Source organism: Rousettus aegyptiacus, unplaced genomic scaffold (assembly GCF_014176215.1).
Source record: "Rousettus aegyptiacus isolate mRouAeg1 unplaced genomic scaffold, mRouAeg1.p scaffold_m13_p_1, whole genome shotgun sequence".
Classification (NCBI taxonomy): Eukaryota; Metazoa; Chordata; class Mammalia; order Chiroptera; family Pteropodidae; genus Rousettus; species Rousettus aegyptiacus.
In genome coordinates, this window is record NW_023416284.1 from 123,060,820 (window position 1) to 123,078,308 (window position 17,489).

The 17,489-nt window shown below is 34.4% G+C and overlaps 1 long non-coding RNA gene and 1 pseudogene across 3 annotated transcripts in view; both read right to left on the bottom strand.

The window, feature by feature from the left end:
• The window catches only part of LOC107517045, a 44,749-nt gene that overhangs the window by 11,161 nt on the left and 16,099 nt on the right, over positions 1-17,489 (bottom strand). For 2 of the 3 annotated variants that reach the window (XR_004950539.1, XR_004950538.1), the window contains exon 3: positions 7,693-7,792. This is a non-coding gene — a long non-coding RNA (uncharacterized LOC107517045). Of the gene's footprint in view, positions 1-975; positions 1,078-7,692; positions 7,793-17,489 lie in introns of all 3 variants that reach the window. The other variant, XR_004950534.1, reaches the window with a different exon arrangement.
• On the bottom strand, positions 5,928-6,046 carry LOC118605144 (annotated as a pseudogene).

Here is a 17,489-nt window from a genome sequence, read left to right on the forward strand (position 1 = left end):
ACATATATAATCAAATAGATGATTTCTTTTTTTCTTTTTTCTTTTTTCAGTGTAAGGTAAAGAAAAGTGAAATCTGGACCATCTTAACCAGTTTTACAAGATCAACATGAACTAGCACTGTGAAATAGAAATGTAATCCATTTAGACATTTACATCCTGGCTCTGCTAGTCACTACTTGAGTTACCTAGAGAAGCACTAACCCTCTTTCAGTCTCAGATTTCTCAATTATAAAATTATTCTAAAAAATTAAATACCTAACTGATAGAATTGTGGTGAGAGTTAAGTAGATAAAGCACCTGAAACATACGTTCTTATTAATTACCTTTCTCTATAAAGGGTGCACACAAACACATCCACACATATGTGTATTTATGTATATGGATTTATATGTGTGTGTGTGCATATATCCTCTTAGGAGGCATTTCACAAAGAAATGTTCAGTGACATATGATATAATTAGTGAACAAAACATTGGAATAATTTGTTAGCTTCAAAATAAATCATTCATTGGGGAAAAGATGCTCACCCTGTTGAGAGGGATAGGATAGTGATTAGGATTGGGGAGAAACGGCTTCAGTTCTGATGATAAATAGAAAATGGACTTGTGACAGTCAGCTCAGGACAAAAGCTGGACTTCAAAAACAATGAGGGGCAGAAAGGAGAAAAGAACCGTAGGCATTATTATCAGTAGTATAATGGAGCTTGCGCAAATCATAGTTGAGATGGCATTTTGTGATTGAGGATTATTTGAAGGTACTTCAACTGCCATGATCAATGAGGTCAACCCTACCCCCATATACATATATTTTTAATGATGAATTTCTGAAGGGAGTTTTAACAGGACACTTTGTAAAACAGCAGAGCAAGTATTTAAAATACTTATGTAATAAGAACTATACACTGTTTACTATTCACATAATGATCTAAGCATAATTACATAGAGCAAACTTCTAAGTATACCAGTGGAAGTATACCTGTTTCTCCATTCTAGGAACATATAAAAATACCTCTTGTGTCACAAGTTCACATGTACACAGGAGTCATGCAGGTAACATAAGTGTACAAGTGGGATAAATCTATGAAGATAGAAAGTGACAATAAACTGGGAATATTAGTGCCAAATAAAAGCATTCACACTGAAGTTTTTCAAAACCTGTGCTAGACAAACAAAGCATATCTCTGGCAGGATTTAGTAGTGTTTATCATGCTTTGTCTAAACAGGGCTAGGTTCTCCTGTTCAACTGACCTTCCTACACATAAACCTTTGCCACCAGCAGTCCCCTTTTGAAATGGTTGCTCCTTTTATCCAAGACATTTGTAACTAATTACAAAGCAGTCTGCCTCTGTTTGCATCTGCAGAAGTTTACTATTAAATTTCTAATCTTTTCTCAAACATCTGCAATTATTTATTAATTGTGCACGATTTCTAGCTCTTTATGCAGTCTTTTTCTAGAGACACTGTGTTGGCTATCTATATGTGTCCTTTCTGACTTCTCCAGTGCTAGCGACACCAGAGCCACTCTATTTGTAATAGAAACAAAGAACTTTTCTCATTTTGTCACAACTCAACTCTGTACCAACCCCTTTGCCCCCACATCCCTTTCACAGAATTAACTGTTCATCAAGCAATGATTTGGTTTCACATTATTATTCTTGCTGATCACTATAAATAATTAGAATAGCTTCAAAGATAAGGAACTAGATCTGGAATATTTTTATAAAAAGTTTTGTATTCCTAAGGCAGAAAGGGCAGTCTCTAGCCAAATCAAGCAGCGGATTTCCCATGCTCCCCTTGCTCATATCTAAAGTCCTACCTGAAAGCTAAATATTTTCCCAGACAGATGAGAAGAAGATAATTTGGTACGACAGTGGAGGACCTGGATATGAAAGCATCTCATCAAGAGTTTGTAAGGTAATTGAGAAATACCATTGTGGGGCACTGTTGGGCTTAAAAAACTAACGTTCTGGTACGGAATAGCCACGATTTATGGATTTTGCTTTTATTTTAATTCCATGTCTTTCAAGACACAGAGTTTTCAGGCCACTGGGATATCAAGAGATGAGGTTTCCCTCAGTTTCCAAGTGAGGAGGAGAAAAGCATTAAGCTGAGGGATAAGTATGACCCTACAAAGTGACCAGGGCTCTGTCTGTGCCCTGAGCATTCTAATGACGGTTTGTCCACAAGATATATCTTGGGAGTTATTTCACTCATTTTTAAAAAGTTCTTTTTCCTAATGTGATAGGCAAAAACAACTCAAGGACTTCTCTCACAAACTGATACCAGTTTATATGTAGCTAGTAATACTATGAAGCCGGAAGGAATACTAACCCTGGAGACCAAAAGAACTTAAGGATGTCTTGTCTAAATTCCAGTTAGAGGTTTCCATGTAGAACTAACATAAATAGACCAAGTAAGAACCAAGGAAAACATTTGAAATACAATCTCAGTATATTCTGAGATATTCTGAAAAGATTATCTATAAGAAAACTTAAACTATAGATTATTGTTAAGCAATAAAAATTTGAATTGAGGAGGAACTAAAGATTTATCTCATCTCTACTTTTATTTATGCACTTCTTAATTTTTTTCCCATACTCCCTTGCACTTAGCTTGCAGCCTTGTGACTAGCTCTAGTCAATGGACAATGAATAAAAGTAATACATTACTTCTTAACTGAGCTCTTAAGATCAATTTACCTCCTCCATCTCTCTCTTCTCCTCTTTTAGAAACCTGCCTTGTGTAACTTCTGACAACTTGCATTGGAAAAGAAACATAAGAAAAAAAAGTTGCTCTGTTAAAGCACTGACATTCTGGGGTTTGTCTGCTATGGCAGTTAACATTATTTAACTTAACACATATAGCATGAAATATGCTTCTAGTATAACACAACCTAAAATTGTTCAGATTGATCTATGATCACAAGACAAGATTGGATATCAGGAGCTGGAAAGATAGAGATACAATTCTGCATAGGGAATATATTTGATAACTAGAAAAGTAGGAGAAAGATGATGTACTAGTGAACTTGTAGTTGTTAGAAGAGGTCATCGAAAGGATGTGGCCGCTGATCTGTGAACTGGACTTGAGCAAGTGGAGGTTCTTCACCACAACCCCTGTCCTTGAAATATACATTCTGCCCCCATTTCCACAGTGGAAACCATTTTCAAGAATGCAGTCTTGAGACAACAATGTGTTGTTGAGACCATCTGGACAGTGTACGTGACAACTTTTTAAGGCCTCTATATAAACTTTTAAGATTCTGGCAGGCAAGTGCAGAAATCTACTTGTCTTGCAGCTGTCCAAGACAAATCTCATGAGTAGTTCCCTTGCTTATTAAATCTGTCTCTACCAATCTGGAGTGGTCTGTCTTATTCTTCAGTCCCTCTCTGTCCTTTGTGTACAGGAGCCAATTTGTGAACCAACAGAAATTCCAGGAAAAGAATGTATATTATTTGCTATTGGCTGTGTTTGACATCATATTACAAGAAAGTTATTGGCACAGAAATAATTAGCCAGTTTGCAAGCCGAAATCTGAGCTTTCCATGATTGGAAAAACTTACAGCTTTCAGATTCCAACAGTGAGAGAATGGATTAAAATTGGCTTTCAGAGACAAAGGCCAGTATACTTTTTCTAGTGGATAAAATAAAATAGAGAAAAGAACAAATTACAGGTGTGGCTGACACATATGTTCCAGAGAACCCCAGGATAGCTTCTAATATGCAGGGAGAGATACATGGAACAAGAAAAGGAAAAAGCAGATTCTAGAATCATGATTTATGAAACTGACTGCAAACCAATAAATCAGAAGCTTACCATATTTTCAAATAAATGTTTATTATAATATTGGATTATAAAACGCCTTGGATTGTTTCAAACTTAAACCAACAAACAAATAAGAAAATACTGAGCCCTCAAAATTATGGGAAAAAGTCAGTTGATAAAGCTTTTTATTGAGCATTGTTTCCAAATCCTATTTCAAATGGCCAGGAATATTTAAAAAGATGGACCATCCCAGAAGGCAGAGCCAAAGAATAGGGAGAACAATAGATATAAGAAGTCTTCCAGAGAAGAGCAAGAAAATTAATCAAGGAACCTCTGCCATCTCAGTGTAGGAGGTCTTAAAAGGTCTATCCAGTTAGATTCTGGAATTGCCTACAGACTAGTGCCTGCTATCTGCCACCCAGTCTGCCTTTTTCCTGGTAGAATTATTTATTACAGTTGTCTTGTTTCTATCCCATTTTTACACACTGATTTAGACAATGAGTAGATAACTTGTCTTTTCAGTTCATACATCTCTAGCTCAGGATGACTTATAATGTAACAACTATATGTCTCCTGGAGATTATGGATTTGAATTTTACTCAGCAATTTGTTGGAACATTAGGTTGTCTCACTTAAAGAGTTATCTGTTTTCTTTATGTGAAAAAAAAAAAAAGAGAGAGAGAGAGAATGTATTAGACTGTTCCAGAGATAACTAGTGTTTACCAAATATTCCATGCATTTACCAAGGAAGTCTATTCTAGAACTGATGCAATACCTGAACAGCAGACTAGCATTCCTACCTAAAGCAACTAGGAAGGCAAAGAAAATAATAGCATTCATTCGCCTGAAGGTAGCAAGAAGCTTCTGAGGCAAGAAAAATAGAAGGACTAAGACTCTGGGGACAAAAATAAGATAGCTTCTACAGCTACTTTTATTTGGGATCTTTTAATGCTTCTTTGTACTGACAGATGGTAGAAAATTCAGTGAAAACTATAGTGGAGGACTGCTATGGTGGAAGCAGAGATTTAGAGTATGTCAACTACATGACTAATATGGCCCAAACTGAGGCATTATGGATCAGCAGGCTAACAAAAAGGAAAAGCATTCGAAAAGCAAACAATTCACGAGACAAAAATTAGAATTTGGTCCCTATTCTACAAAGAATACAGATTCCTATTTGAAAACACTATAGGGACAGGTATAAAGATGAAGTAGACTAAATTTTTTCAGGGTTGCAATTCAACAGTGACTGTGCATAGTATCTAGTTGAAGTAAGGTGATCAGCTACCAATCTCTCTGCCCAGGAGAGGCAGAGAATTCCCTTTTATTTAATGCCTAGCACTAAATTAAAAAATCATTTAGCAAGACAAAAGAAGGAAGAAAATAAACAATGGAAGCACACCCACTGGTGATCCTGATATTAGCACTATCTCTTAAGACCTTTAAAATGATTATGATTGGTGTGTTCAAGAAAATAAAGGAGAAATGGACAAAATAAATGCAAACATGAAAAATTTAACTAGCTAATTGAAATATGTAAAAAAGAATCAATGGAAAATTGCAGAAGAAAAATGACACAAATCTAAAAATAAAATCTCACTCCATGAGTTTAACAAAAAGATGAGACACAGTCAGCAGAAGATAGGATTAGTGAATTCAAATAATCAATAGAAAATAGGCATGTGGGTCTCTACATTTCCTTTGCAGTTAACTAGGGTCATGTGTCTTTGAGGTCAGACAGGTACACACTAGCATACCTCCTGAATCCCTCTTCCCTTCTATGACAGAATCATGTGATCCAAATGGCATACCCATAAAAGGTAATCTCCATCAACCTGAGTCACTGAATGACTCTGTCAATCTGATCTCTTCACAATCCCTATAAACTTATGTGGGACATGAAACATATAAAAGAAATAATCCTCTTTTTTGTGTTAGGTCATTAAAATTTTGTTTGTTTTCTGTTGTGGCAGTTATTAAAGCTTTACTTAGTGAATATACCTGTTTCTACAGAAAGTTAGTAGACGAAATCTGATGATTTTTGCCTCAATTGTTTTTCTTTTTCTTTTCTTTTCTTTTTTTTTTTGGTGAGGTAACCCCTGGTTAACCTCACAGATTGCAAGGACTTTGTCACCTTACAATCCCATATTTTTTATTTTTTATGTCTACATTACCTGGTCTTCCTGGGTGGTCTCCCATCCAAGTACTAACCAGGCCTGAACCTGTTTAGCTTTCAAGATCAGATGGGATCAGGCTTATTCAGGGTGGCATAGCCATAGACTCAATTGTTTTTCTATAAGCTGAACTAATCAAGTTGTTCATAATATTAAACAACAAACTACCTTCAAGTTCAGGTTAGTTTTGTTGTTTGTTTTTTGTGTTTAATTTGCATTAGAAAATAAGTTTTAAAAAATCCATAAATAGTGGTTATTCTGAACCAGAATGTTAGGTTTTTAAGCCCAATAACGCCCCACAACAATATTTCTCAATTACCTTACAAACTCTTGAGATACTTTCATATCCAGGTTCTCCACTGTCAAACCAAATTATCTTCTCATCTGTCTGGGAAAATATTTAGCTTTTAGGTAGGACTCTAGATATTAGCAAAGAGAGGCTGGGAAATCTATTGTTTAATTTGGCTAGAGACTGCTCTTTCTCTCTTAGGAATACAAAATTATTTCAAAATAATGTATTATAATGAATCCAACATATAAATCAACATTATTTTATATATTGTACATCTTTATATTTTATAAATATCTATTCCCTACCTGCTATGTGCCAGGAACTCTTCTAGGCACCTGAGATTAAAACTGTCAAACAAAGCAAGATTACTTGCTTATGTTACACGTCACAAACTATCTATTATTTTAATAATATCATATTGGCTACGTAGGCCAGCCATAACTCAGTGTGGATGGAGATTCCACAGGGCATAACTACCAGAATATGAGGAATATTGGGGGTAAATTTGGAGGGTGGCTATCTCAGTTTGCCCCCTGGACTACAATAATTCAAATTTCTCCCATATGCAAAACACTCATTTCCTCCCAAGAAGACCCCAAAAATCTCATTCCCTTACAGCATCAAAGTCCCAAATCTTATCATCTAAATCAGGTCCAGGTGCAAATGGGGATCTATGAACTAAGCAGATAATTTATCTGTGCACCATACTCAACATTTGGGATAGGCAAAGGATAACCCTTATAAACTGGGGGAAACAAAAAAGACAATGGGAAGCATGTAGGAGTCACTGGCCCACAGCAATTCTGAATTCCCATAAAGCACATAATTCCAGTTTTTCATTAGGATTAAAAGCCAAGTCATGATTCTTTATGGTTCTTCTCTCTCTGCACTCTGGGCCCTTATTTCTGCTCTTCCAGTTATTTGTTTTCATGTCAGGAAATGTAGCCTATGTTTGCAGCTGAGTCATTTTATCAGTTTGCTTCCTGTATGTAAAATGATTGGGGATCCAAATTCTTGTTTTTATTCTGTTGTCTCTCTTCCTTTCGGATCAAGCTGGCAGGGTTTCTGTCTTTGTAATTTTCTTAAAATGTCTACTGGTTTCATTTCATTAGACAAAAGCCACACACATAAACATCTTCAATATAACATATTTGCCTACTTTTGGGTTAAGCTGAGGATGTGAGAACAAAGCCTTGCTGTTTAGTTGAGGTTTTAACAAAGGATTTTATCATCACAGTTGTGGTTTTATTTTTAAATCATAATTTCCTACCTTAAAAAATAAGCATTTCTTAGCACTCACAGTTTCTTATCTCACATAGTTGAGTCAAGTATTCAGGAGTAACTTACCTGGGTTATTCTGGTTTAGTGTTTCTCATGAAGTTGTGATGAAAATGGGGGCAAGGGATGCATTTGAAAGCATAGCTAGGGGTAGAAAATCTACTTTCAAGGTAGAGCACTCACATGGCTTGCAAGTTGTTTCTGGTTGGCAGGAAACCTCAGTTTATCTTCATGTGTCCCTTTCCACAAGGCTGCTCGATTATCTTCATGATATGACAGATAGCTTTCCCCAGAGTAAATGGTCCAAGAGATAACAAGGAGACAAGGAAGCAAATGAAATATTAATTATGACCTAATCTTGCGAGTCAGACAATACCACTTCCACGATATTCTATTTGTCATATATGCCATCAATGATTCAAAGTGGGTAAGTACTACACCAAGACATAAATACCAGGAGAGGTGAAGGAGCATAGGGGGCCATCTTTGAATCTAACTCCAATACTGCCTCTAGTGAAAGAAAATAGATATTAAACAATATCATAGGTAAAGTATATAGTATGGTTGAATGTTTTAAATGCTTTAAATAAAATAAAGAAAAAAAAGATCAGCATTAGAGGATTGGGAGAGCAGTTTGCAGTAATAGGATAGTCAGAGTAGAGCTCATTTAAAAGATAATAGTTTTGTAAAGAATTGAAGAAAGTAATATAATATATAATACTGCTATTCTGATACTGCACTGCTATATTTCACTTTTTTCAAAGAGCATCATATTTTCAATCACAGAATCAATTTAATGTATTAAGAAAACATATTTCTTGTTATGTCTAAGGCTGCATACAAAGCTCATAATAGCCTCTTTCCAAGGATTTGTTGCTCACAAGCCTTGTATAAGAGGATTACAAGTCAGCAGTAGAAGGATTTACAGTAATTCTTAGTGATCTGTTATTTATTTGTGAGTATTTAACCATTTTAAAAAATCACTGAGCTATTCCTTCTGCATAAAAGGATAGCATCTAATATTTGATGCATATAAATATATAAGATATATAATTGAGTATAATAATAGTCAATTTGCATATTTTTGAGCTTATAAAAATAATATATTGCATGTAGCCCTCTGAATTTGTGTTTCTGAGATTTACTTGTAATATATTTTTTCACTCAATTTTATCTATGTCTAATATTTCATTGGGTAGGGAGAACATAATTTATACTTTCTTTGGTCAATAAATATTTAGTTTCAGTCATTTGTGCAACTAAAAATAATAATGATGCTGGAAAAATCCTTGGATAGGCTCCTAGGATAGGAGTGAAGTAAGTCAACACACCATTTAGAATAAAAATCATAACTGTGAAAATAGATACTAAAGAATAAGTTTACCAAAAGTATTCTACCTTTCTATTGACAAATTTAAAACCTTAGTAAGAAAAATAGAATAAAAATAGAGATATGTACCACATTCATCAATTGACATAAATTTCCAATTTTTAAAAAATTAATCTATAGATTACTGTGATTTCAATAAAAAAATTTTGTTTCAAAGACACTTCAATAGCTGATTATAAAATTAATATGAATGTACAAAAACCTAAGAATAGCTGAGACACTCCTAACGAAAAAGACAAATAAGTTTGAAGACGTTTCCTATCCAGATATAATAAAGTTCAAACCATCTTATTTTCATTATATATGATGATTACTTTTTTCCTTAAGTAGAAGTATCCTTCTGGGGATACATCATTGTATGTCAAAACTGCAATAACTATTAAAACAATATTTTTAGCATATAAATTAATTTTCTCTCAATGGGACTAAATAATTACAGAATAAAATTGTTGAATTAATTATCTGTATGAATTTTAATGATTGTTATCAGGGATAGTTGTTTAATTTCAAAGATGTTCTCATAGACTTTTCAGAATCTGTTCTCTGAGGTGATTGTCAGTTTCATTATTATGTGACCTGAGAGATCTAAATGCCTTTGATCACACACCTAGAAATGTGAGAGAAAGAATAAATTTTCTATAAAATGATGCCAGGCTCGGTGGGAACTCTATCATTTCACCTGACTCCATGTTTTGATCTCTTCCCACCATAACTGGTTCAGACTTTGTAATGAAATATCTCGATTTCTCCTTTAGCCAGTCACAAATTCAATATAATTGCTCAATAAAATTGATGACACAACAATTAGTAATAAACAAAATTTTAAATCAGAATACAGCTTCTGAATATATATAAATGAACATAAGATGACACATGTTCCACTGGCTTACAAGAGAAACACAAAACCAATGCTTCACTTAAAGGATTATCCATTATATATTTTATAATTTCTAGTATTAGTATTTGCCTTTTTTCCCTCAAAAATGTTACATTTTCATTTGATTTAATTACTTCCTCTAGGCACCCTTATCTAATCAGATAAAGAACTCATCACCCTCTCTTTGTATGACGCTAGCATCCAGTATCACATCTATCATAGCTTTCACTGTCCCCTGTTCCACCAAACTGTTTGCATGACTGTTTTTCATTATAAATTATAACCTCTTGGGAATGTAGATGGAATCTTATTCATCTGTGCACCTCTAAGGGAAGATAGAGGGCTTTCCTCACAAGGAACATCAAATTTTTGGACTGTTATTTTCCCTGACACATCAACCATAACATAGTTCCTTTCATAATCAATTCTTTCAGTTTCCTCTAGTTTTACTTAAAGACTCATCATTGTTGTTTTTAAAAAATCATTATATGACCTTTTATTCCTGCCTATTTATGATTTTTATTGATCCATACTGCATTTACTTAAGGTTTCCCATGTGTCAAGCATGGTGCTAGGTACTAAATATATAAACATAAAGAAGATGTAGTCTGCCCTTAAATAATTCAAAGACCAGTTAGAATACAAATACTATTAATTACATTACAATGCAGTAAGTGCTGTGATAGAAAAAGAGTGACCTGAAAATATATTTTTAGTGACTGGTTCTGGCTATCTGAGAAAAGATTCAAAGAAAGGGAGATGTGTGAGCTTAACAAACTGGCAGATTTGGCCAGATAAATAAAGCAGGAAGCATATTATAGGAAGAATGTGTGCAAAGACATGTAGTCAAGAAAGGATTGGGCAGACCTAGTGAATAAGGAGCTACTCTCTGTGTATGGAACACAGAGCCAGAGAACCAGAACAGATCTTATAAGCAATGTTAAGAAATGTACACTTTATCTGTGGCAACACAAATATAGAAAAAATCTTTAAATAAGGCAGAGAGATAATCAGATTTAAGTTTAGTAACAAATCACTCTAGTTACAGGATGAGGATGGGTTTGGAGGTGAGAAAAGTTTGCGGTAAAAGACCAGTTAGGAGTTTTTAAAATCTCCTAGAGAAAAGATTAGATGACCTTTCAAATGGTGGAGGCATTGTGGGGTACAAAGATTAATTTGGCTTATATTAGTGAAATAGACTCAACCAAGCACAGTGGAAAGAGAAAATCAGTAGAATGAAGGCATTAAGGATAATGTTCTGTTTCTTCTGTGAGACACTGAAAATGAGAAGAATCTCTCTAGGTTTAAATAATGTTTGGTGAGTCTAGGTAAACCGTTTAGTAGATAAATATACCTGGAATTCAAGAGTAAAGTTGGGATTGACTGATTAGAAGCTGTCCACTTGAACTGATAATTAAAACCATGAGAGTAGATGGAATCACCCACAGTTTATCAAGGAAAGTATAATGAAAGAGGAAAAGAGCGGACCTTAAGTCATCTACCAATATATAAGTAGTGGCCAGGGGTGGGGAAAAACCTGTGAAGAATTCCAGATAGAAAAATCGAAATAATAAGCCATGAGAAAACAGGCCATCACTATCAAAAACTAAATGCTCAGATGAAAGAGCTCAGTTAAATTTGTCAAATAAGAAACTGCCATAAAATTTAGAAAAGCCATTCAGAGCAATGTAAGAGTCAAAGACTAGGTTACTAAGTTTGAGGGGCAGGCATGAAAGACATAAAACTAATTTTTTTCATAAGAATTATGCTGAAAGAGAGAAGAGCAATAACGGCAGTAGGTTGAGCAGAAGTTTATTGGAAGGCTTCTTTTGTGGCAACCTGAAAAGGAGCTAAAAGAATACGTAAAACTGATGGTGGAGTATAGGGAAGATAATGAGATAAAATTCCCGTATAAGTGAAAGAAACTGAAATATTGGTATATTAGCTTCTTATTGATGCTATAGCTTGGTAGCTTACAACAACACAAATTTATTATTTTGTAGTTCTGGGGGTCAGAAGTCTAAAATGGATTTTAGAGGGCTAAAAATCAAGATTCCAGTAGGGCTGAGCTCCTTTCTGAAAGTTTTAGGGGAGAATCCCTTTGCTTGTCTCAAGAATCTAGAGGCTACCAACATTCTTTGATTTGTGGGCCTCATCATCCATCTTCAAAGCCAGCTCATACCATACCATCTTCAAATTTTCTCCCCCTCCTCCCTCCTCCCCCGCCTCCTCCTCCTCCTCTCCTCCTCCTCCTCTCTCTCCTCCTCCTCCTCCTCCTCCTCCTTCTTCTCTCTCTCTCTCTCTCTCTCTCTCTCTCTCTCCGCCCCCCCTCTCCACTGTTCCTCTCCCCTACCCCCAGCTTCCATTATCAGATCTTCATATATCCTCTGACTCTGACCCCACCTACCTCCCTCTTATAAGGGCCCTTGTGAGTAAACTGGGCCAACTCAGATAATCCAGGATAATTTCCTTACTTCAACATCCTTAATTTAATCACATCTGCAAAGTCTCTTTTGCCATGGAAGGCAAAATATTCACAGTGTCAGAGATTAAGATGTTGACATTTTGAGGGGATCATTATTTTGTCCACCACACTGGGTAAGGGTGGAATAGTTAAACTGGGACAGGACAATCAATTCTTCTTCTTTCAACAGAAGAGAAGGAGGCTAAAATGGGTGATGTCATATCTTAAATACAGAGGTAAAGTCAAGAACAGGTCCTATCTGATGACCATATTTTCTTCTTGATAACATTGGGAAGGTGAAGTATGCCATTGACAAGAGAAACAAAATTTTGGAAGATACTATAGTCTGTTCCAGAGAACATGACCAGTAATGGGAAGAAAAGACTATAAAGAAGCATTGCAAGAAGGTGAGGGGGAGGGCCAATGAGCTAGAAAGCATAAGGTTTTGTGAAGCTTATCATGGAGAATTATCCAATAACACTTCACAGCCTGAGAACAGAATACAAGTAGTTGTATTCAAGTGATGGATGTCTGAAATGTGGCTTTAGTTCAGGAAATAAGGACAAATGTGAGCAGGGATCCTGGTGAATATGCATATCATTAAAACCACTGATCCTAGCATTAGATTTGACTGGGTTCAGTCTTCCTCAATTTTGAAATTCTGTAAAACTTTATTTAATGTACAAGATGTGTGTGTGTATGTGAGACAGAGAGACAGAGACAGAGACAAAGAGACAAATTCCTAAGCCTTGGAAATGTAAATTCTAGGCCACAATATTAACAAAACAATATCCTTATGTATTCTATTCAAACTACAAAATTATGTCAGTAACCTAAGTAACTTGATGGAAGTTGAAATTCATTTTTAAAAATGTAGAATTAGGATAATTAGTAAATTCATCCTAATTTTTCTAGTATATCACATTTATTTAATTTTTTTCAAATTTGTTCATAACATGCTGCTTAATTTTACTGGAAGTTTATTTAACAAAGTTTAAAACTAATCAGCAAATAGAGTTTTCCCACTGGCAGAGAGAAAAATATATAATTTAATACATAATTATTTGATAATTACTTTGTCATCAGATATCTTTTATGAGAAATTTAACTCTATCTCCCATGTAATCAGTTTCATTTAGTTTACCTCTAGATCTCATTATTCTCATTTTATCAGTTAGAATTCATTAAAATATTATGCCAATTTCATTAGCACATCAAAATCCATCAGTCAACATTTTAGAAGGCTACAATCTTTTCATTATTGATCATTTTACAGCTAAATTTCCCTAACTAGAAGTATGCTGATAAGCCTTTCATCAAATATGAAACGCTTTTGTAATAATTTGTTTTTTTCCTTGAAATATTATATTTTGTTTATTTAAATACTCTACCATTTGCCTACATTTCTTTTCTTGGCCTCATGAATGGATTTAGTGAATTTTGAATATTTTAAACCACTTAGCAAATCAAATGCATATCAAAGTCACATAAAGAACTTTATAAAAATACAGATGGCAATGACATTAGCAAATGTTTTGAAGAAAAGGAATGCCACATTCAGTGCCCTGGATTAAGATTACTCTGATAGCAGTTGGCAGTGAGATCAGATCAGAGGCAGGGCCTCCAGAAAAGAACAGACTCTCCTAGTCAGTGTGCTAAGTAATGCAGTCCTGAGCCAACATGATGGCTGTATAGACATGGCAAGACTATCACAGATGGAAGAGAAATATGTAAAATAGGTGTAAAAGAAGCTGCCATAACGATCTCATAGTTGTGATGAAAACAATGTGAAATTTCAGAGGGAAAAATGGTTTGGAGAAGTCAAAATTCTCTAAATGTCCAGAGTCCTCATATGATTCATGATATGAGAGTCCATTTTTCTTGGGCACTGTGTTTCACTTGGAAGATTTTGTGAGAGGAGAGTCCATCTGTTACCACAAACTAATTCTACAGTCAATACTCACAAGACTGCTTTTGCGGTGTACTATCGATGCAGATTTTTATTATTTACTTCCTTAAAAAAATATGATCTACATATCATCCTTTTAAAATAAATTATTTTCAGAAATATTTTTGTCTTGTTTAAATATTTACATGTATAACAAACACCCAATACTATGCTCTAAGTCTGCCTTTCTTTGGAATAAAATAAGATGTCAGTACTTATAAATTTTGATAAATGAGGAAAATGATATTTTTAATTTTTCTGCCATTCTATCCAAATGGATTAGTAATAAAGTTAATAAAATTTAAAATTATAGTATAATATTAAAAGTATTCAATATTTAAATGTGACATACATTTTTACCGTTAAAGAATAAAAAAAAAAGAAAATATGCTAAAATTTATTGTATCCAAAGTCCATGTTACCTTTTCATTAGTTTTTCATGCAACAGAATTTTCTATCTTCTCCCTTGCTGTTAGTGCTAACATCTGAGAGTAGCCTATTAACTCACTGTGACTTCAGTAGTTTGAAACTCAATGAGACAGTAAAAAGAAAAGGAAAAAAAGTATTAAAATTATTGAACCATTAGTCAACAAATAATTAGTTATATTGGCAAACAACTGCATCTACAAAGCATAATGCCAGAAATAGATGGCTGAAGTAAGCGTGTTTCAGAGAATGTCAGCTGTAGGGCATTCATTGTCATTACAGAAACAAGAAAAATAAAACCTTTTCCCACAGAAATAACCTATTACATGTTTGAACATAAATATCTGATGGTGCTATTGCAACAATAACGTGCAAAATAGCAAATTAGTGTTTACTTACCTATACACACATTAATGATCAGAGAATTCAAGAAATTATAATAAAACAATATGCTTCATTTTAAGTTAATCTAGATAAAAAAGATAAACATAAACTTGATAAGTTTAGAAAGTAAATTTTACATCTTGAATTTGTTTTACTGAGGAATTACCACTGGCTTCCTTTGACTAGCCTCTCCATTAGTGGATTTAAAAAGTAAAAAATACAAAATTTGACTAATACTCCCAGAAACATCTGTTTCTAAAACAAATTTATCTGTATTTTATTTCTTCTGCAAAATCAATAAACCAAAAGACCATTGTATAAAATGAGTCATAGCTTGGTACTCAGATTGGTATCTGCAATCCTCGTTTACTGACAACTGTCTCTGCACCAACTTTTCCCAGTGGACTCCTCCTGCACATTAGTCCCATAGGATGCTCACTGAAAGGAAGTTCCAGGTCAAATGTGATTGGGAAACTCATCATTCCAAAATCACCCCTGAAAGTTGCAATGTTTGTTAGGATGTTAAAGCCTCAAAAAGTCAATCTTCCTATTTTTTTTTTTTTTTGTAGCACATCATTTCCCAAATTCACATATTATACATGCCTTTTTCCCATGACCTTTGTTAACATTCTGAAGAAACCATGTCCTAGAGAATACAAGCTGGTACATCCTTCTCCATGTAATGCTAAAATGTCTTATAAAAAAGTAAGTAATTCAATTAACAGGATGCTTGGTCAATAGAATCATAATATACCCTTATGGATATTATCTACAGAATTCTTCTGGGAAAGACAGGCAAAAAGCATATGCAACTTAAACATGAAGGGAAAAAAAATTTTGCCATCCAGAAGCTGCCTTTTGGGATATTTGACTTTAAGCTGTTTATTAAGAAGGAAGACTCAGAAATAACCTTTGTGCCTCCCCTTCTTTCCTGCCCAAGAGATTTAGACAGAGAAAGCTGCTTTTTAGCCAGGAAACCTGGGCTTAATCACCTTAAGAATTTTCACCCCAGCATTACTCAGAAGGACTTCAAGCCTGTTAGCTAGAGCCCCATGTTCCGTTGTTTCTGAGTTGCCTAGCAAGAATTTTGCTGCAGTGTATGTTCCATTCTTCCTCAACTATCTGTAAACCACCCATTGTCATTTCTGAAATCTAATTCCCCTTTTCCCCACTTTCTCCTTTGACGAAAATGTCTTACATACCCAGTGCAACCTCACTGTCTTGGAATTTTCATTCCAAGCTTTCATTCCCCAAGTTCACGTAATATAATTGTTTATTTTCACCTATTAATCTTTCTCTGTTAATTTGACTATTAGACAAGCTAGAACTTAGAAGATGAGAAGAATTAATTCTTTTAGCCTTTACAAACAGCAACGAAATAGTTTCTGTCAGTGAGTTACATATATCCACATATTCATCTACTTATCTATTAAAAAAATTCATTAAATTAATATTATTCACTTTTTCATATCTATCAACATTTGAATTTCCAGAATATCCGTGTTTATTTCACTATAGTAAAACCCAGAAAAGCCAGAAAGGTCTTTCTGAGTTAGGATAGGATGCCTGCCATACTGAACTGACAAATCCTTTCTATATAACATGGCACAGACAGAGAAAATATGCGATGTGGTAGAAGCATGGCTTCGCAGTGACATGGAAAAAGGGATCCAATTCCAGCTTCATCCCCTAGCTGAGTGACCTTGTCCAACTGCTTCACTCCTCTGACCTCAGGTTGCACATGTGTCATATGAATATGACATCACCTATCTGGAAGGTTCTCTTGGAAATTAATAACACTTGTGTAGAAAAATAAACTCAACAGGACCTTGCTTAACAAATAGTAATGCTCCTTCCCTCACTTTTTTTCTTATTTCTTACAGGTGATTCAGGGGAAACAAGGGATAGAGTTTCCAATAATTATTTTCTTCAAAATATCCCTTTTCTTCAAATTTTCTAATCTCGTGATTTATCTACAGCATAGGAAAGAATCAGCAAAGACACTAAGGAAAAATAGCTTGAATCTGAAACATGATAGTGAGGTTAGAGATTGTAAAAAGAAAAAAGTATGAAGATTTCCTTTATCCACGATTGTCCTTTACCTTGACAGAACTCTGCAAGGTTTTTGTAAAAGGAAAATGTCCTTTAAATACTTTATAATTTTTGACATTTTTCTTAGCACAATTTGGATATTTTATCGCTAATGGGTAGTTATTCACAGCAAACTATTTCTACTTGGGAACTGACAACTCATGGCACAGTTTGAATGTCTGCACTGATAGTGTGGATGTTTATAATATAAAATGTAAATTAAAGTTAAAAAGTCACTACTTTTCACATTACACCGGCAAAAATCAAAAAGTCTGATAACATGCTGTGTTTGCAAAGGTTGATATGAACAAGAATTGGTACAACATAGGGAAAGTAATTTGGTAATCACTAGCAAAATTTGAAATGTATCCTTTTGACCCAGCAATATCATTTCTAGCCG